Source organism: Podarcis tiliguerta, assembly GCF_965153285.1.
Source record: "Podarcis tiliguerta genome assembly, chromosome: 4".
Taxonomy (NCBI): domain Eukaryota; kingdom Metazoa; phylum Chordata; class Lepidosauria; order Squamata; family Lacertidae; genus Podarcis; species Podarcis tiliguerta.
Genome location: NC_139537.1, coordinates 43015483 through 43037687, shown reverse-complemented (window position 1 = coordinate 43037687; position 22205 = coordinate 43015483). Strand labels below are relative to the sequence as shown.

Here is a 22205-nt window from a genome sequence, read left to right as displayed (position 1 = left end):
GATTGATTACAATATGCATTATATAGAATTGAATTGTGGTTACATTATATAACTTGTGCTGTGTCCAAACTAAGAATATTGTGAAAAATATCTAGGGTCTTAGTCAACTACAAGTTTAACATGATTCAGCAGCCTATGCTATTCTAGACTGCATCAACAAAAGTATAGTGTCCAGATCAAGTGAAGTGGAAACCAAACCTTATAAGGAATGGTTGAGGGGGTTGGGTATGTTTAGCTTGGAAAAGAGGAGGCTGAGAGGAGATATGATAGCCATCTTGAAATATCTAAAGGGTTGTCCCATAGAAGATGAAGCAAGTTTGTTTTCTCCTGCTCCAGAGCTAGGACCAGAGGCTAGGACCTGAACCAATGGTTTCAAGTTAAAAGAAAAGAGATTCTGACTAAACATCAGAAATAACTTTCTGACAGCCAGAGCTGTTCAACTCTCCTTCCTTAGAGGTTTTTAATCAGCGGTTAGATAGTCATCTGTCATGGATGTTTAAGTTAAGATTCCTGCATTGCAGGGGATTGAACTAGATGATCCTTGGCATCCCTACCATTCTACTCGTCTATGACCTAATTCAAAAAATGGAATAAAAACAGGTGAATCTGCACACTAGATTCCACCTCTTTTAGGCAAGATACAATGCTATTCTCCACACTTATTCTAGGATTTGGGGAAGGCATTGCATTAATACAATTAATGCCATCTCTGTTTTGTCCATGATTTGAACAGTTTAAGATACAAAGGGGAAAAAAGGTGTTTGCAATGTTTGTATGCATGCCCAAAGAACTGACAATGTGGGACTGAAATGAAACAGACTCATAGATGCTCTTGTTGTTCTTATTTGGATGACATTTATGGACTGTTTTCAAAAGTTCTTTGAACATCTTTTCTGAAAAATTGTGTGATTTATTTATTTATTTATTTATTTTGCATTACGGCAGCAGGACTGTGGGAGGTGTAAAGATACCACAGTTTTCACTGGGTGCCCATATGTTTTTTCATTCTTGCTAAGCCATAGTTTGGCTTAGTGGTATGTGCAAACCAGGCCTTATTCATCAGATTACAGTTGCAGTTAAAGAAGGTGACCTCAGTAAGTAACCAAGAATGACTGAGATATGCATTTTGTGAATTGACATAATCTTGATGCAACAGTTAAGCCAGAAAAAAGAGAAATGCATACCCTTCCTTTACAGGAATATTCCAAACCCATTCTGCTTATGTAATAAGCATAACATACATATTTACTATTAAATAAAACAGGTCTGTTATCCATAAAATTACCTGAATTAGTTCAAAAATTATATTCTTAAACTAGTAAAAACAGTAGAGCATAGTATACTGACATAGAAAATGCTTTTAAAAGGATAGACAGTTGCAAAGTGGCTGTCAACTTAATATTTCACTTGGAAGAATTAAATCCTTATGTGTGTATATCTGCTGAAGGATTATGATTTATTCTCAATTTCAAGAGGGCATTAAGGTTACTCATGGTCTAGAATTGATGTCAGTGGTGATAATATCCAAAATTATATTCAAAGTGTTCTATCATTTCCTATCATAAGCCGATTGAAACTCATTAATGTTCTTCTTTCTCGCATGACACAGCTGGGCAAGAGGGATGCCCAGAAGACTCTTAACAGCAGAAATATCTGCATCATTAACAGAGGTATAAGTCTTCATAGTTTCTTGGAACATTCTAACTGGAAAATGAGAAAAGGAAAAGCACAATATGTTTTCTGTAACCCAGTTGGGATATATTTTGCGGAAAGTTTGGATATGTTCAGTAACTTAAACGGAGTTGTAAAGAAATTGTGGTCATTTTAACACAAGACAAGACAGTGGTATTTATGTGACTGTGTCCCCAGGTTTATCACTCTCAAGATTTCATGCAGAGACTAAGGATAAGTTACTGAGCTATATAGTTCTCAGAGTGGTTTAACAGCCCGTCCCTATTCCAATGGAACTCTGGGAACTGAAGGTCTGTGAGGGTAATAGGTAAAGGTAAAGGTAAAGGGACCCCTGACCATTAGGTCCAGTCGTGACCGACTCTGGGGTTGCGGAGCTCATCTCACTTTATTGGCCGAGGGAGTTGGCCTACAGCTTCCGGGTCATGTGGCCAGCATGACTAAGCTGCTTCTGGCAAACCAGAGCAGCGCACGGAAACGCCATTTACCTTCCCACCAGAGCGGTACCTATTTATCTACTTGCACTTTGACGTGCTTTCGAACTGCTAGGCTGGCAGGAGCAGGGACCGAGCAACAGGTGCTCACCCCGTCATGGGGATTCGAACCGCCGACCTTCTGATCGGCAAGTCCTAGGCTCTGTGGTTTAAACCACAGCACCACCCGCGTCCCGTGAGAGTAACAGGGGTCTCCTAAAACTCTACCCATCTCAAGCCTCCATTGTGCCCACATTACACAGCCTGAATGCAGCCTTTCATATCATCAATGAATAAAATGACTCAGCTGGTCTGCCTAATGGGTGGCTTGAATGCTGTCCTTGGAAAAAACACACATCATGCAGCATGGACTTCAGACTTGTCACTTTATAATGCTTATAGCCTTTATCTTGATATTTCTTCTTTGTAAAATTTTATTCATTGCTGATTCCTTATCTCATGTTCCTGTTTGAAACAAGAGGACGATGGCTTTCATGGTGTTTTCAGGGATTTGAAAGTTCCAGTGTGTCTCATTAAAATATCCTATATGCAGGTGCATTCAAAGGTGCTTCTAACTTGTGACAAGAGATTGTGCCCATGGCATATGCACTAAAACAATTTCAAGTATCGATATAATTCAATTTTGTGTTAAACAGGATTGAATTGTTGATTAGTTTAGTATAGAATTTCTACAAAGAATGAGATTCCTTAGACAACTGTTATTAAAGCAACATCTATCTTTTCTTTCTATGAATATTTCTTCTGTAGGACTTCCACTGTCCCAGAGGGGAAAATGTTTATGTGCATGGTTCTCATTTATTTAAATATGTTCCATAACAACCTTAAATCAGCTCTGGTCTAGAGTTTAAAATAAGTTGAAAAATTGAAATGTCTGGGAAGGTAGGAAATCAGCAAACAGAACTCGTATGGCCAGAAAAGAAAAGAAAGTAAACAAAAAGGTTGGTTAAAAGCAGCATTTTTTCTCTGTTGACAATGAACTGTTAACAGGTGTTACACTTTTTCCATCTCTAATATACTTCTAATTTCTAAGCTAAGTTTGCTATGATTTCTCCATTTCCCCACATGGATGCTTACTTCAGAGGTTCTAGCCAAAAGGAGTAAAGAGCTGAGTAAATAAGAGAACAAGCAACAATCCTATAGGCTTACCTGGAATAGTTCAGTTGGTAGAGCACAAGACACTTAATCTCAGGGTGGTTGGTTTGAATGCCACGTTGGGCAAAAAGATTCCTGCATTGCAGGGGGTTGGATTAGATGGTCCTTGTGGTTCCTTCCAACTCTACAATTCTATGATTCTATGAATTAAGCTCCATAAAACTCAATAGAACTTACTTCTGAATAAACCTTAGCTAGTGCTACATATGCCTCTCCTGGATTATGCACATCAAATAATAGCTGGTAATCCTAAATTTTACTCCAACCTCCAGCTGTTTTCTTTGGTACTTGTACTGCTATCAGACTTTATAGATACTCAACGGATACATGTTCTAAATCTGATTTGACTCATAAAGGAGCTGAGGATGAAAGCCATTTAAGGGTCAAGGTCAGAGATTATTTGTGGCAAAATGAAGATTAAAATCCAATCAAGGGCAGCTAGAAATATCTACCTGGTTACAGTGCCTTCCAGGAGCATAGTTTAACCCTTTTATGTATAGCCATTGTTTTGTGCATGTATGAAAATAATATATAACTATGCCTGACCACAGCTTGGCTCTTGAATATTTTCAAAACATTACTTACAGAGCAGATAAAGGTTTATATATAAAACACCACAATTCTGTCAGATTATCCACCGAGTTAACCATGGTAGTTTCAAAAACATTTAAAACTCAAGAGAAAAAACAACACCTAAAATTCTGGATACTTTAAGAGCTGCCTGTCATATGATATTTCTTGGACAAGTGAGAACAAAATCCTCATGTACCATATTTGTTTTGAAGGACAAACTGAGTTTTCACTCCCATCATGGGAGCAGTATTAAAGGCTACAGGGAAGGAGAATCATCATGGCTGCGGGTCTGATGGACTTGCAGCTTCCCCTCTGGTAGAGGTGCCTAGCTTCAGGTATCCACATGACAGGTGATGTTTTGTTTTGCTTTCAGAAGATGAGCTTCCTAGGGCATCCTGAAACCATTTCTGGAAACACTTTGGGTGTTTGGAACCATCATACAGGTAGTACTCCCAATCTTATATCACAGAAATTGAGTCATTTTCCTGTTTTTTGCCAAGACGACATTCACCTCTTACAGCTGAACAATGGAACAATGATATTTGGCTGACTGATATCCAGAATTGCCTGCAGAGGTGGTTGCAGGCATAGTAGGTTAGGCGGTAAGTCAAACAGTGAACCTGCCTGTTTCTTGTGGCAGGGGAGGTCACTAGCTTACAGGGGTCTTAGGGTGGCACTTCAAGAACTCACCACAGTTCAGGGAGCCAGGAGTGGCTGTCACATACCCAGGCTGCTGGCAGGTATCAGGTGCAACCTGTGCCATATTGGGGCTAAGAGTCTAGTGACTCTCTCCTGGATTCTGAACAGGAAAGCTGGAAGAGGTATAGGCAAGCAGACAGGCTGCCTGATAGGCATATCCTTGCCTGATCCTATGTCAAACATGATACACTGTAATCAATAAAGCTGTATCCATGTTTAACTCCAAGTGTGTCTTCATATATTCATTGCATTCCTGAGCATCACGCTGAGGTGGTACATGATGAAATATCATTCTAACCAGGATCTGTACTTCATGAATCACATTCATATCTGTTCAGAAATTCAAGGATCAATGTGAATGTTTATTCCTTTAAGTAATACAACATTACACACACAAGAACTGTATATAAAAGAGCAAAGACTATGTAACTTTCAACTTAATGATCTGTCAGATCTGTCACTAAACCATTTGGTTTGAAAGGAAAGCAATACGGCAATCAGAACTGTATCTGACAAGAGACACGAATGTGTATGTTGTGTGTATATATATATATATATATATATATATATATATATATATCACATACATAGCTCTGAAAACACCAGAATATGAAATAACTAGTTTATGTGGCCTGTGACATTACCATGTGATGAGCTCCTGTCTCAATGCCTCCTCAATTTATGACTGGAGGGGTCTTAGCTCGAAAGTATTTATTGTCTGGAAGCAAACTAAAGAATTTAATCTGTCAAAGTGTATACAAGTATCTCTTATCTTTCTCCGTAAGTACTTCAAAACATTACAAATCCTATTTGAGATATATGCTACAAATGAAAGTTCAGGTTCAGGCCGAATTTATTCTTTCATAAAACAAAATGTGAGAAAAGCCGTTTTTACACAGAGTTGAATCCAAAAGTTGCCATCCACATAGGGATGAACAAATCTGTCAATATTTGTTATCTCAGTTTCTCATATTTCCAGTTTTCCACATTTCCACAGCAATTTGCTGATTAAAACAAAAATCCTCATGAAAATTCACCAGCATTTTTGTGCAGTGGGAAGCAGCCCAAGGTGAGTCGGGGTCAAGAACTATGAATTAAGTCAATGGTGATGACCAATGAACAAGACAGGCGATGGGACAAAGCAGGAGTTAGGACCATAGAGCAAGGCATGACTAGAGAACAAACCAGGATGCTGGGCCAAAGAGCAATCAGAACTATAGAAACACTGTAGGTGACCTTGTTGCTCAAGCAAGGCTTAGCCAGAACAAGAAGCTCTAAACTCCTTCCTGTCCAGAAGGATCCAATGATCAGTCTGGGTGGATAGACCCAGTCTGAAAGGTTCCCCATGGAGTTGGGTGCCAGCTGCAGTTCAGTGAACTGCCACACAGGGGAGACAGATCTCACTGCTTGGGGAAGTTGGAACAAAAGTAGCAATATTTTAAGCATTCCTACAAAGCATTCCTCTTGAGAGTCCCATGGACTGCAAGAAGATCAAACGCATCCATTCTTAAGGAAATCAGCCCTGAGTGCTCACTGGAAGGACAGATCGTGAAGCTGAGGCTCCAATACTTTGACCACCTTGTGAGAAGAGAAGACTCACTGGAAAAGACCCTGATGTTGGGAAAGATGGAGGGCACAAGGAGAAGGGGACGACAGAGGACGAGATGGTTAGACAGTGTTCTCGGAGCTACAAACATGAATCTGACCAAACTGCGGGTGGCAGTGGAAGACAGAAGTGCCTGGCGTGCTCTGGTCCATGGGGGTCACGAAGAGTCGGACACGACTGAACGACTAAACAACAACAACACAAAAAATAAACAATTTCTTTATCCAGAAAAGAGACACTTCCTTTTTCATGGGTTTGCCTAAAAAAAATTGTTCTTTGGTAATTTTATTTCTTCACATAATTCTTTATAGAACACTTTATATATTACACGATCCTTCCCTGAAGACCTTGCAGCCTAAATTTTATCTGTGGAGGAGATGAGAAAGGTAAGGAAAAGGGGCAGAGGAACACATCTGTGTTTTCAAAACCTAACATTTCAGAGGGACTTCATTTGCATTTTAGTTAGTGTTATATGTTGTGATCTGAATACGAAGGTAATTTTGAGCATCCATATGTGTTGCACTGCAAGTACAACTGGCGTAAATACTTTTTAAAGCTGAAACACATTGTAGCTTCCCAGTACACAGAATAATATCTAGGTAAGTGATAATCAAACATGATATACTACACGTGAGTTACTATGATTTCACACACACAAATGGCTTTTGTTTCTTAATTTATGGATATGCTGTTGCTTAGTGTCCTGAGTCTGTAGTCATTTTTAAAATATATTCCTAATAAATTAGCACTCCATAATTTTTTTTCTTAATTATACTTTGAACACTGTTTTAAACTAGCTCTTGGGTAGTAAAGCTGCACCATATATGTAAGTGTCCAATTTTCTGCAGTAGCAGAACAAGAGAGCTCAAAAGTCTTCATTCCCTTTGCCATGAAAACTCAAAGGGTGTAGATTTTCATTTCATTATTACCGTGCAACCTTCATATGCCATGGGAGTCCTGAAATGTGAATTTAATACTGGTTGGATGAGTAGTGTAGTTATCATGAATTTTCATGACTAGTTCTTAAGCCCAGTTCCCTGGAGGACAAGAGGCTAATGTACTGGTAAAGTAGTGGAGCAAGGAGTTATGCTAAAAGCTAACTTTCTGCTATAATATTTTGTAGAGCTTATATTCCCACCCCCACGATGGAGCTGAAATGTTTTCTTTGGGTTTCACAAAGGAACACTCGCCATTATGAAAGCATTTTAATGTTTTGAGCCTCCCTTGGCTAGAAGATATATGTGCTGGCAATCTCAGATGCTGATTTTGACATGTTACAAGTTTAACTAGTACCTAGCCATACTGCAATCAAGATGGGAAAATCCACAGAGTAAGAGAAGGATATGTGAAAGTAGAAGCAGTTTGTTTTGTTTGGTTGTAATTTACAGCAAATTCATTACATTGTGTGCTTTCTTTGTTATTCTAGGATAATGCCAAATAATAGATACAGTTTTCCTCTCCATTGCTTCTAAGCTTTCCTTGATTTTGTATACATTGCTGAAGAAGTAATAGGCAACCTTTATGGCATATTGGACCACTTTTACATGTACCGCTGCACAATTACCTCCATATATATATATATATATATATAATTTTGATTTATTTAACTGTTTCTGTCTTGACAATTTCTCCAAATAGACTCAAGGAAGCTAATGAACAGCTGTTAGCAGCTGGTGGGACTGCATTGCTCTCCAGTGTTGCATATCACTGTTGTTTACTGAGTTGGAGAACAAGAGGGTCATGTTAGCATGGAGCTCAGACGTGGAGCAAATTTAATGCTTCCAACACTCTGACTGTACTCTGTACTGTGCTGAGCTCCCTGCTGCCTTGCTCCTCCTCTTCTTGGTAACTGGCAACTGCCCGCTCGCCCTCTAGGTTTTGCTTCAGCTCCTGACCTTGCTATGGACTTTGGTTGGTCGCCTTGGTTGTCCAAGGGGCCTGGTAGGATTTTTTTTCCACTTGGCAGATTGGCACCAGCCACTTGGTTTTTCACCTACCTCATAGCAAATCATCACAACTTTTTAAGGTTTGGTGGTTGGACATTGGAAAATGTGTTGTGTGATGGAGGGGAGGTTGTGGCCAACACCTTCCCCTCTCCTTGAAGGGTATTCTGTTAAAGGAACCCGGCGGTCATGGTTCCTGTCTGATGCCTAGGTGATGGGAAGGGCTATGGCTTGGTTCCCAGTGACTCTAGGGGAGCTTCCAGTTATAATTAGCATCAGAAAGTGCCCCCTACAGGTTGTTAACCCTTGTGTGACTCCCTGCAGAGTGGGCAGGAGTCAAGTATAATCTGTTTGGATTCAGTGCCTAAGCCAATACCACTCACATTTTGTAACCAATAAAGTTGTGGCCTTTTTTGGCCCATTAACCCAAAATGCTTTTGTCCATGTGTCTTATTTCATCTCAAAGCAGGGAGCGGGGCCTCGACTCACAACTGACAGTGACACATGATGATGTCAGAAGAGCAATGCAGCCCCACTTGTACTGCCTCACCCACCACTAATATGAACAATATTAAAAAAACAGAATAAAACAAAGCTTTAAAGGTATGCTCAGCTCAAAAAGCTAACAATATCCAACCAATTTAACAAATTTCAGCTGCACAAGCATAACATAACTGAGTCAGCAAGTTTTCCACCACAATCAACCAACAGTCTTTTTTTTTTTTTAGTCAGTGTTTGTCAGACATCTGAATCAGTATAGTAATAAGGTGGGTGCCCCAGCAGAAAAGGCCCTACTTTCAACTGACACAAGTTTTGCCTCCTAAGATCAAGGGCTTTGGAGCAGGGCTTCAGAGGATTATCAGAGTGTGTGGAGGAGCACACAGGAAATGGCATTTTAAAAAGTACTGAGGTCCTAGGGTAACCAGCTTCTTTTTCCTTCGAAAATTGTTTTTCCATAATCCTGACTTGTGAGCCTCCTTTGTATGCCTTAGGTTTTGTCACTCTTCCCCTCTCTCTTTCTCAGGGAAGACTTCCAGAATTGTACTTAGAATACAGATGTGTCATTCGGACATGATATTGGAAAATCCAGAAAATAGCAAGAAATTAGACCGAGTTTAGTAATCCAGATTAATAAATTCATGCATCAAGACCTTTTAAGGCATGACATGGGCGTAGCCAGGCTTTTTGTTGCGGGGGTAGGCCTTTTGTTGGGGGGGGGGAGAACCTCAGTTAGTTGTGTATTTTTATTGAATTGGGGGGGGGGGAGCTGCTATGCCCATGAGGCCTGACATCATATTTGTGACTATTTCAGATTTTAATCTAAAATATTGTAAAAGACATGCTATTTATAGCACTGCCAGATGAAATTCAAAATGAATAAAGAAATTAAACTATGGATGTGAAATTCTGAAATTAGCTCACAGTGGCTTTTAAGAACATTTTTTTAAAATGTCCCAAATAGAATGAAGTGAGCATCGTTTTATAATAAGAATACTGTAATGTGATCATATTCCTACAAAATATGTTAGCTATCTTATCTTTCTCCCCCCCCCCACCCCATGATCCTTGGGAACATCAAGTTATTTAAGGAAGGCATTCAGAGAATTGTCATCACCCTAATAATATTGAAATCTGTTGGGTTCTTTGAGTGCAGCCCCATTAACTGTAGTTTCAGGGAGTAGGGGAAGAAGGTTGAGGTTCACACTGTAGATTCCTCTATATTGCAGGACAAGAAATGACCATTTCATTCCCTTGTTTCCAAGTTAGCATATAGCTCTGAGTGAGATTAGCAAGTGGCATTAAGCCTTCTAGCCTAGGCTGCTGTGCCTAGTGTAATAGCAGAAAGTCTTGAATCAGCCAGCCCTGTGTGAGTGAGCTCCGTGCCTCGATCATTGGTCTTGTAATGGCAGGAAATGGGACATTGCACACCAGTGTGCTTCATTTGTCTCCTGCATGCTGGGATTGATCTAGCTGTGTGCTTCATTTCCACAAGCATATGAAAAAGCCTTCCATTTTCTAGGACCATAAATCTATCTAGAGGTTCTGTATCTTGTTGCTGATAAGGAAGACCCTGTAGGCAATATTTGAACACAAGCAAGTTATTTGTTTATTCATATCTTACAGCTTTTGTCTCATCTCTCTTTTCTCTGTTTCCTTTGTTCTCTACACACACACACACACACACACACACACACACACCCCTTCCCTTTTTCCTACTAAGGCCTTATTAGGGACAAATGCCTGAAATAAAAACTGGGAAAGAGTTGCAGCTCTAAGGATACAGCCAGAGGGTTTCAATGCTGCTGTGTGAAATAACGTGGTTCCAAACCACCAATTGAGAAGGCAAGCTGAATTTTTTTTTAGCAACAGGTTTCCTCTCAATTCCCCAAAGCTTCCATTTCCCTAAGTGATAAAAATGTATAGAGCCAACTGAGGGGCTGAAATGGGGAAGATACAAAATATAATTACTGCAGCAATGAGGCTGTCAAGTTGCTAACTTCAGGAATGTTTTCTTTTTGTCACTATCACATAACCATTTCAAACCATCATGAGAAATAAGAACAAGTCTTAAATCTTAAACACAGTGGTGCAGAGTCTTCAAAGGTCCATTTTGCAATGCCCTCAGAATGACGGGAAGTGCTATTTTTAGTTGGCATATTATCCAGCAGAATTATCCATTCATCAGCTCGAAATAGTTGGGGAGAGGGGAGGAATCACTTTGCGTGTGATGTAAAGAAAATCTTTTTTTCATATTGGTAAAAAGCTTCAGCGAGCCTCCTGAGATGGATTAAATGTCTCAATCTATTAAGCAAAATGGCATTTAAGTGATGAATACCAAATGAGACCGGGAAAAATCAGACACACACACACAAAAAAACCCCCTACAAATCCATCTCTGAGATTACTGACACACCTTCTACAGCTCCAGAGAGTATTGTGAGTTCAACTTAGGCTTTCACCAACGCTTGAGTCATTTGGGACGTCGAACAACATTTGCAATTTAGAATAGCTATAACATTGATCTAACTTATACTGGATGAAATGGTTCTCAGGAACTGAGCACCAGTCCCTCACAGTGCTCAAAGCCCACTTTTAATTAAACATCAGAGGCTGTAATCTGCCCAGGACTCTGCAGAGGCCTCTGGCATCACCTCTATGTAGTGGGTCACCAAAGTACCAACTCCCAGGAGCAATCCTATCCCCATGCCTCGCTTCCACGCTGGTTCTTTCACCTCACCCTGCTCAGAGCTCGAGGCCCTGGTACATACAGGTCACCACAGATTACACAAATGGTTTGTGCACTGTATTCGAACTTATTTACCAAGGATCCAGAAAAGCTGTTTAAGTTGGGCTTGGTCTAGTGTGCCTTCCTGGAAAATGCGTTCTATCTATCCATCTCACTTGTGAAGGAGAATTGCATCCTTAAAGTAATGGGAGTTTTCAATATAGAAGCTGAAAAATTGTCACTTCCTTAGGAACTGGAAAATCTTTTTAAAATGTACATTCAAAATAAAACAGCCTGGCCATAAAACCAGGGCAGGAAGCCTGTATGAAGATAAACTGAAAATCCCTGTTCCATGGGATCCCATTTCTGTTTGTGTTTAAAATATAGCCATGTGTGTCAGCTGTGAATAGCATGTAAAATCCAGAGGCTGTCATAGCCATGGTCTGCAAAATCTTGCATGCCCACCGGAAAGTTACAGGAAAAGCATTCTCTTCACATCAAATGCTAGGCGTGAATAGATACTTTCATTCCCATCTATAATGCATTGAATAACAGGAATTCTGATAGAGGGGATGTAGCTAATGCTCACTGTGAAATGTATAGGCCAGCTTCCCCAATGCACAGTGTATTCACAGGCAGAAGAAAGATAATTGAATCTGCCTTTCCTCCCCTGTGCAGGTTTTTGTGTGAGTGAAGAAGGCTGTATTGCAAGCAGAAACTCCTACTATGTGAGCAAATGGGTGCAAGCATTGTGCTTAATTCTTCATTACCTTCTGATTGTGGCATTAGCTAGAATCTTAACCTAATCTTCTGGCAGCCTGGCCACAACACTAATAAAGATTGATATTTGACATTTGTGGTGTGCTCTCCCTATTGACTGCTCATTATTCTGGTATGCTAAATAACACAGTCGCTCACACACCATTTCTTAAAGGGGGCTATTGTTAACTGCTTATGCTATTTTTACCCGCTTGCTTTCCCCCTCCTCTCTTCAGGGCTATGCTCAAGCCTATATACTCCTGAGTGCTGACATTTAAATCTTTCTATAGTTCAGCACATCCTATCTGCCCGATCATTTCTCAGATCCTGCAGTCCCCCTAGACACTATCTCGGCTCTTTTGTTCTCAGTCAGCAGGTCTCTGATGTGTTACTAAAGCTGGAATAAAATATCAGGAGGATAGCGTTTGCTTCTTGATGAACATGTCTGCAGCCATAATAAGTTCAAAATGACTCCCTGCCCTACATTCCATCATGACATCTACAGTCCACTAAGAGCAATACCTTGAAGCTGTGCTGTGCATGACAAGGACACATCTAACGGTACTTGTGGTAACTACTTACTGCTTCAGTAATACTTTTTCACCTGAACCTCAGCCTCACCTGGTGACAACCAGTGAGCATACTACTAAACAGTGGACTTCATGGATAGGAAAAGGGAGTGTGCTTAGTGGTTAGAGTTGGACAAAGGAATGTAGAGTCCAAATCTCCACTCAGTGAAGAAGCTCACTATGTGCTCTAAGGCCTCATGTACACCATCCTAGGCTCATTGGAGAACGGGTGGTCCTAGCTGTGACTTTAACAATGGAAGGTGGGAGCAAGTTCACTTATCAAGAAGTTGTTGGTCAGGACACTTCCAGCACATTTTGTCTCATATATCTGATTCCACTACAGGTAGAGACTTACTTATTTTTAAATTGAAAGCTGGGAATCCAGGTCCAAAGATGCACTAGGTGATAGGTCCAGAATGCAGACAAAACCTAGAAAACTGGGTCAAATTGCAATTTGAAAAAAGAGAGTCTGGGTTCCCCACTAACCAAATCAAAGTAATGACTATACCACCTTGGTGCTGTGCTGAGAAAGCAAGTGAGCAACTATAATGTAAACTGTTCCGGCTGCTTGAGATAGAAGGGCATAGAATCTCGATAATATGCCTCAAGCCTAGTTTCAAAACCTGGTTTATTACAGCTCTATACAGTTTTTCTGTGCAATCTGTATTATGGTCTCTTTTGGGATGTGAGCCAAGTTAGCAATGCTTGAAACCTTCACTGCCTCAGCCTTCTGAAGTGTTGCTGCTGGCTCAAGCAGTAAGACACTTAATTTAATTAGAAGAGTCTGCCATAGTTGAAACTGCTGAATATACTATTTTTCCAGTGGAGCCAAGGTAAATCTAATTTATTAGAAGTTTTAAACTGTGTTGTATCATTGTTACTGTGCTCTTTGGCTCTCAGCAGCTGCATCATTGAATGAAATGTCCAAGTCCCACTGAAAGCAGTATTTCATCTTTCCAACCTGCATGTACTGCTAATGTGCTTGGCATCTTTTCTTCTGCTGAAGTGATGGTGTACATTGCATTATTCTCCCTCTGCATGGTGACGTGATTTTCCACCTGTGGAACAATGCCAGGTTACTGGTTTATGGGACAGATGCACTAGTGTCTTTTGTGATGCGGTTATGAGGAGGCATAGTAGTCCTGCAGTTTGTAGCAGTCCTTATTGGTGCCCAGTACATGGTTGCATGGGGAATTGTTTGTTCAGGTTGACATCCCATTGAGAGCTGAGTTGTTGTTTTTGAATTTCACATCAGTGGCCAACCTGATGCCCATGGGAAACTGGCTAGCAGGACCCAAGCACAATAACACTCTCCCCTCCTGTGGCTTCCACCAACTGGTATTCAGAAACATCCTGCACAGTCTGCAACACATAGCAAGGGACTGTGAGACACAGGGCAGGGAGCTGAAGAGACTTGGGGCACAGGTAGTCTTTTCATTGCTCCTTCCTGTTGAAGGTTGTGGCCCAAGGAGAGGAAAATGCTTGAGGTAAATCACTGACTGCGCAGGTGGTGTCATCAGGAAGGATTTGGATTATTAGATCACGGTCTCTGCTTTCTTGAGGTAGGACTTCTGGCAAGACATGGACTGCACCTCAGCAATGAAATACTGATTGACAGTTATGGCGGTGGCAGAGAAATCCGAAAATAGAGTGAGGAATGGGAATACAATACCCCAGAGGAAGTGAGCTGACTTGAGGAGGAACATGGTGGCTCCACACTTCAACATTTTCTTGCAAGTGTCCCAGGACATTCAGGATTAAGATAATTACACCGGTTACACAAATTAAATTCTTGCTTTCTTATCTCAGTGGAACTTCCACTATTTTTTGAGGTCTATATTTTGGCTTGCTTTGTGCTATGCACTGTGACTACTTCAGAAATTGTAATGAATGAAGCTAAAACATGGTGTTTTGTCCATCACACAAGAATACCTTATTCAAATACTCTACCTGCCATGGGATGCTCATCTTTTCCTGTTATTATCTTACAAAGGTGGCTGGACTTTTTCTCTCAGCACAGCGTGAACTCATCAGTGGATAAGCTTATTACAGATAATCTTATTTACTTTACTGCCTCTCTCCAGAATAATCCTGTTATAGTTCTCTCAAGGGCTTATCACCTTGAATCCATCATGCCACCATCATTGCATAGGTATACAAAAACCTGTATATATAGCTCAACGGGCAAGCGGTATTGTTGTTTAACATTCATTCTGTCATTTCTAAAGAGAACTATATAAGGAGACGGCAACTTGAATAGCTTTAAAAGCAGATTAGGCAAATTCATGGAGAATAAGGCTACCAATGACTATAGGCTATGCTCCCTCCCCACAGTCAGAGCCTGTATATGTCTGAACACCAGTTGCTGGAAATTCCAGGGTGGGAGAGTGCTCTTATGTTCAGGTTCTGCTTGCAGGTTTCACACGGGAACCTTGTCAGGCACTAGGAGAACAGGAGACTGAACTAGATGGGCCATTGGCCTGAGCCAACCCGCTCGTCTCATGTTCCTTTGTTCTTTATGACATTATTTTACCTGAACTGTTTGCCTTGGTACCCGTACGACTAGCATTCTATGAATATGAATTTTCGCTTTCAACTGAGCTCCTATTCAGGTGGGTGTGTTCCATGCCTCCTTAATGCATTTGCAAATGTTAACTTTAAAAATGTAGTATCCAAAAGATCTTGGTGCAGGAATGCATATTGCAGTAGAGACATGCATGGTGGGATGGAGCTGCCCTTCAGACACCACCAGCCCTGCAGCTTACCTGGAAAGGACTGGGGTGGGACAGGGTGATGGCGATGTTCTGGCTGCAGGGGCATCCATTGTGGTGTTCCTGCCAGCCTTCTCATGCAGCCAGGACCTCACCGCTGCCCTGCCTCACCTCACCCATATCTAAGTATCAGGATAAGCAACAAGGTGTTGCAGGAGCCCTTGAAAGAATTACAGTTCCCATGGTCCCATAGGACCTTGAACTCTTGCATGCTGCTATTCAGTGTATCAGGACAATGAAACAGGAGACAGGGAAGGAACAAAACTCACTTCTTACTTCTCTCCTTCCCTAGTGCACTGCTGCAGTTACTGCCACCTGCCAGGTAAGGAAAGCAAAGGCATGGGGTGTTTTGAAAGTGGGGCCTGTCGCAGAAAGCATTGGTGACATGTGGAAATGGAGGAGAAAGGGCATCAAGCCGGTGCAGAATCTGGGGGCTTTAAAAGGTAAGTGGGTGTATAGGGTGGAATCTACACACATGCTAAAAACAGTGTGAAAATGCTTTTTTAAAAACAACAACACAAAACCGTTTTGAAAAATGCCTTGAATTTGCTATAGCTCACCGTTGCCCTCTGGTGTCACAATTGTATATTGCACTTTACAACATATTCAAAACATTTTCTTTGCAGCTGTATAGTTGAGCGGCTCAACATGAGCCTCAGGATTGGTTTAGGTTTATTAAACTGATATACTGCTTCCTTCTATCCAAGGTCTATTCTCTTGTTCCTTTAAAAACCTTGTGATGCTGTTAGTTGAAATATGGCCCTACCATTTAAAAGTACTGTTCTTTTCTCCTAGACCATGTTTAGTTTGGGATGTGTATTGTAAACCACTGGAAACAAACAAACAAACAAGAAAGAAATCTCTCTTTTTCTCCAACCCATTTTTATATGGTTATCTCAAAAAAGTTACACATAAAACTCATTTAAGAGTCAGCATGGGCACATTACTTAAGACACAAATTCTCATTCATATATGGAGTGCATTAACTATATTAAAATAGTCTTTTAAGGTATTGCTCAGTTTAAAAAAAACCTGACAGCAGGAATAAACAAATCTTCAGCACTTTAATTTAATTTAATTGTAGCAAAAATGCTGTATTAGCTGCTGATCCATTGAGAAACATTGAGCCAGAAGGAAATATGGCCATTCAGTAAAAACCTGGGCAGTTTCCCGCTAAGTTCTGACACCCAACATATATACATCAAACAACCACTAATTTATTAGGCCATTCATTAAAAACTATAACAACTTAAGGAGAGTGGCAATTGTATGCCCTAAAGATTTTTGTGTGTGATGTAATAAATAAAACCACAGAAGGAAATTCATCTAATAAAAATTGGCTCCATTTTCCTGCTTCCTAAAGAAGGTGCTCGCTTAAGTATTGCCAACCATTTTTCTTTGTTTCTCTCTAGTCATTAAAAAAACCTGGACATTTACAAGTCAAGCAACATTATGCACTCCATGAAATAAATTACTTCCCCTCCTGACTGCATGCTGTGTTGGCATAAAACTTGCACACTGTACAAACAGGTAAAAGTAAGTCTGGCAAGTGACTTTCGTGGGCATCTTTTGCAGCGCTGAAAAGCTTCCCTTGTTTGGATTTTTTTCTGCATTCCATTCAACAAGTCATGTAGATTGCCTTCATTCTCTTTCACTCTTAATTAATTGAATTTGTTCTCTGCAATGTTAATTTGATTATGGGATCATCTTGCTTACTACATGGTCCTGATTTCATGTGATTTCCTTTGTTAACTGATGTACAAAGCATCGTTGTGAGTGATATGGATATATACCCAGCTTTGATTGGCTTTATAACATCATGACACTATCCAATTGACTGTAGGAACCCTTCCTGACTACTCCAGGAAGAGAAAAGACTACTTCCCCTTTCCCAGTGGGATCCCTCCACTGGATCAAAAGCCTTTTGGGGTCACTAGGCAAAGTCTGAATCCAACTCATATGACCCAAGCAGTCTGAGATTTGGGACACTAGCAATGCAGTCTAGTGATAATATTTTGTAGGTAGACCTTCATCTTGGTATTTGTCAAGGCAGGAGCTGGGAGCTGGTGAGCAATAACTCACAAGGTATCAGTTAAGTTAACTCTTTATTCAAGGAAACAAAACAGCTCAGGCCTTGTAGCAACTATTCCCAGCAAGTCTTGCCCCAGAAAGTGTGAACTGGGTGAGTTTAACTTTAAATGCACACTTAATCAAATTTATACCCCATGCCTACTTGTGAGGCCATAACTGAAGCAATGGATAGATGAAAGATAAGCAGACTTTGCAGTAAGAAACTAGACTGTAAGGCCTAAGAATCATAGCTCAAATTCTTGAGTACCACTCTTACCTTATGTATGGAATATTTAGATAATAATTTGTAAGTATCATTATGTGAAAGGGTCACATTTAAATGAGAATTCTTAACTTTCTTGTGCTCAAGGGTCAGTTGCTAGCAATTTTGCCACATCTTATGAAATATCTTACTGTATTGATTTAAAGCCTTGATTACAACAACCATATCCTCAAGTAGAAAAATCTTTTTTTTTATTGTGTTTTCCTCAGAGGACAAGTAACAATTATTTTGAAGATTTATATCTTTGGTAAGAGCACCTTGCCAAGAGAATTTTTTTTAAAGGAAACCTCTCCATTGCTAAATTGATGTTTACAACCTTTCTACTCTTTTCACTTCTAGATTTAAAAAATGGTCTTTGAAAACCATAAATTAGCTGAAGAAAAAGATGCACTTTTCTGTGAGTAGGTCATAATTTTTACTTAAATTTGCATTAATAATTTCTGCAGATCTGTTTCTAATATTGAAGAAACCCTTTTACAGTGTTATTTATGAGTTGGTAAATAAATACCAATGACTTTTACCCACACCGATCTCCAGAATGTGAAAGCAAGGAGGAAACACACAGTTGTGTCCATGAATGTGTGCAAGAGTTTCTTCTTCAAAAACCTGACTCCAATCCATTGCCATTTTGAATTTGTCCAGTTGTATTTTATCTCTACAACAAATGTAAACTTATATTCATTACACATTTCATTAAACACTAATAGAAAATGCCTCTCTTCACATTATATCCTTTTCCCCACAACAACAACACCCCAAAGTAGTTTTGACTGTCCCCCTTCCATTTTTCAAGCTCGGGTGCTCTTTCTCTCTCTCTTTGCTCCTTCCTCCCATTCTCAAATTGCATTGCTCGGCTTGAGCAATCTGTAGTTTGCTGTTAAATCCAAACTGGCAAACTATGGCTTGTGCAAACAGAATATGCCTGTAAAATGAAAACTAATATTTGATGCCACAGTATATTCTTCATGGGTGAGTTGCCTTCAATAATAGAACTGGTTGCCCAGAAAGATAATGGAGTTGTCTTTCCAGATGCTTATGAAAGGGTTAGTCATTACCATGAGTGACTTCAGCTTTATGGTGGTGTATCTTATGCAGGTTTGGGCTAGATAAAGCACTGGGTTCCTTTCAACTCTTACGGTTTTTACAATACAAGGAGTACCTGAATTTTGCATGTATTTTTTATCATGTGCTTTCTCTCTAGCATGCTTTGAAAAAGAGAAGTGGATGGGCTTTTTAGATCACTTTGCATATAAAGACTGTTTCTGGACTATCGTGTCCTCCCTAAAAGAGAGCATGTGTTGCAGTAAGACATGGAGACTGACCTCCTGTGTTGTGGGTGGGTAAATTGTACAGCCACAACACCCGATTGGTAGGTCCCTCAATGTTGGGTTTAATCTGGCCAATGGGGCGCAGTACAAACAGATCGAGGACCTATATATACCCATGCACATGACCCAGAGTTTCCTCTTTTGGCACGTGCATTTGGAACACCCGCCCACCTCTCCCTATTTTTAGGGCATTTTGTGAATTGACCTTGCTATGCCGTCGTGTGTCGTCTGTCGTTGTGACAGGGGCACGGCAGGAATTTCCCCCACTTGGCTGATTGGCTTTTGCCATTTGGGTTTTGCCTGCTGTGTAGCAAATTGTCACAACTTGTAAGGTTGCGGATAGGCACTGGTTCAGGTGGTAGGGATGGGATAACGGTCTCGCCATCCCTATGTGAAGGGTATTCCGTTAAAGGAATCCAGGGACTAAACTGATTTGGTCAACCCCCGTGAGGGGGTTGTCCCCATGCCTGAGTCCAGGTGAGCATCTGGGTGGTGAACAGAGTGTGTTCCCGGCTTTTCACCTTCCCACGTGTTCACCCTTGGCTGACCTATGCTGCTGCCCTGGGTCAGCGCTGCCTGCAAGGGTGCAGGAAGCTAGTTGAACCAGAGCCTATGCAACCACTCACTTTTCTCTAATCAATAAAGTTGTGGCCTAAATTCTGCCAAAAACCAGAATTAAAATCTGAGTCAAATGTGTCTTTATTTAGGGGGGAGGTCTCTGGGTCTCAATACGCAGAATGTGCAACTTGCAGAAATCTATTTTATAGCCCCTGTCTTTAGGTTTACCATGGAAAAATCTTCAGAATATGCTTGATGATGATAGATGAGAGAAATTATGTTCTAATGATACTGTTTCTAAATCATAATTTATAAAATTTAGCGGTTACCACAGCAATTGAACCATCCATCTGATGCATACTCATTTGACCTTTCTTCATATTTGCAAAATGTGTGCACCTTTCAGATTTTCATCTTTTCATACTCTTCATAGCTTATTCTTTGAAAAGTTGCTTACATAAATCATTCTTCTTAGGTTTAGTTATCATACAGAAGACACAAGCAATTTTATGGCAATCTAATCCTATTTTGCAAGAATATGGAAGGCAGGTATCTTTGAAATCTGCCTGACCTCATTTAATTTGCCTCATATCAAAATTGACCTAATCAAACCTCCTTTATGCAACTAAGTATCAAACTGCTGCTCTTAATAGATGTTCACATCATGTGCATATTTGAAGCTGTTGTTTGATCTCGAAAGCTCTGCACTTTCTAATTTTGAGTCTTCCAGTCAAGTAATTGCATTATGAACTGCATAAGTAAATGGGAAATTCCTGCTTAGCACATGAAAAATGATTACCTATGGTCAATCTGTGGCCAATTTTAATTGACATTGTGAAATCAAGGATCCAGGTAGATCATAACAGATCAACATTAAGGTTAAATGGTGAAGAACCTTGGTTCCTCATCCAATTTCAAGACTCTGCCCACTACCTAATACTTTCAAAACTTCAATAAAACTAAGATAAACATAATACTCACAGCTGTTTTTCTAAGAAGTTAAAACTTAGCAAGCATATCAGATTATTCAGTCTAAAAATAATTATATTTTCTTTCCCCCACTGATTCTGGCATCTTAATGTTAGGAAAAAACAGCCCCTCGATTTGCAATGAATTATTTTATTTGAGGTTGACAATGATGAAACGGAAGGGCTCACGCTACAAATTCTGTGCCTCCATTTGTCTTTGTTGATAAAGAGAGCACTGTCAGACGCTAGGGAGGTCAGGCTCACAGCAAATTTAATGTGACTGTTTATCTGTGCATTGAATAAGTTTGCACAGAAATGATAAATGCAGACATCACCATGACTTCTTTTAGCATAGTAACTTAAGAAGAAAGAAGGTTACATCTTAGCATTTCTTGATTACAGCCCCACCCACTCTGAGCCCGGTTTTGGCAGGGGAGGGCAGGGTATAAATTATTATTATTATTATTATTATTATTATTATTATCATCATTAAAAACTTTCAAATATAGTATTTCCTGTTCAACACATTATCAATAACCTCTCTTCAAAATCCTACAGTGCTGAATTCTGCAAACAACACAGAAGTATTATGTGATTCCATTTTGTCAAAATCTTGATGAGTTTGAGGATAATTATGGTTGAAACAAATTTGCCTGTGGAGATTCGGTGCTACTGGTACTGACACCACTTCTGCCACTCCCAAATCCATATGCTCTCCCTCCAGCGATTTTCTGCCAGAACCACGTATGTGCTTCATGATTTATGTGCCTACAATTCAAGACTGGGTAGGAGTGTGACTGTATCATTACATGCTGCTTTGCTGTTTAGTGAGCACTGAGGCACACATACAATCACTATTGCAGCCCAATTACAGACAATAGTGCGTGTGCAGTCCAGTAACAAAAACTTGCCTAGTGCATCTGAGAAATGGGCACACAGCAGGTGTGCAGTGACAATAAGAATAGTAATAATCAGGGCTTTTTCCCCAGGTGGAACTCACCATAACTCAGTTCCAGCACCTCTCAGGTGGGCGCCATTGCCATTCTAAGAGAACAAGGGAGTTGCAGCACCTCTTTTTGTAGAAAAATAGCACTGGTAATACAGTGGTACCTCGGGTTACATACGCTTCAGGCTACAGACTCCCCTAACCCAGAAATAGTACCTCGGGTTAAGAACTTTGCTTAAGGATGAGAACAGAAATCGGGCTCCGGCAGCGCAGCAGCAGCGGGAGACCCCATTAGCTAAAGTGGTGCTTCAGGTTAAGAACAGTTTCAGGTTAAGAACAGACCTCCAGAACGAATTAAGTACACAACCTGAGGTACCACTGTAATAGACCGATGAGGCTGATGACAATAGATTGATGAGAAGTGAAACAAAAAATACTCAGCGCATACACCAAGCTATAATAATTTACAATGCTAAGTAAAAAATAAATTTAAAACACCCTCTCAAATCAATTTTAAAAGTCTCTCATGCACATCTCTCAGACCTGAAATGATTTCTAAAGGGAAGGAGCT

The 22205-nt window shown here is 40.2% G+C and overlaps 2 long non-coding RNA genes across 3 annotated transcripts; both read left to right on the top strand.

Moving 5' to 3' along the window:
- Positions 1-1523: 1523 nt before the first annotated feature.
- On the top strand, positions 1524-10500 carry LOC310676754. 2 transcript variants are annotated; one of them, XR_014510718.1, is made up of 6 exons: positions 1524-1670; positions 4282-4351; positions 6525-6599; positions 7640-7759; positions 9181-9269; positions 10378-10500. It is a non-coding gene; the product is annotated as an uncharacterized lncRNA (long non-coding RNA). The 2 variants fall into 2 exon arrangements; XR_014510719.1 differs by lacking the exon at positions 1524-1670 and adding an exon at positions 1943-1982.
- Positions 10501-12625: 2125 nt separating this feature from the next.
- On the top strand, positions 12626-16964 carry LOC310676556. Its single transcript, XR_014510615.1, has 3 exons — positions 12626-12702; positions 15774-15924; positions 16894-16964. It is a non-coding gene; the product is annotated as an uncharacterized lncRNA (long non-coding RNA).
- The last annotated feature ends 5241 nt before the right edge of the window (positions 16965-22205 follow it).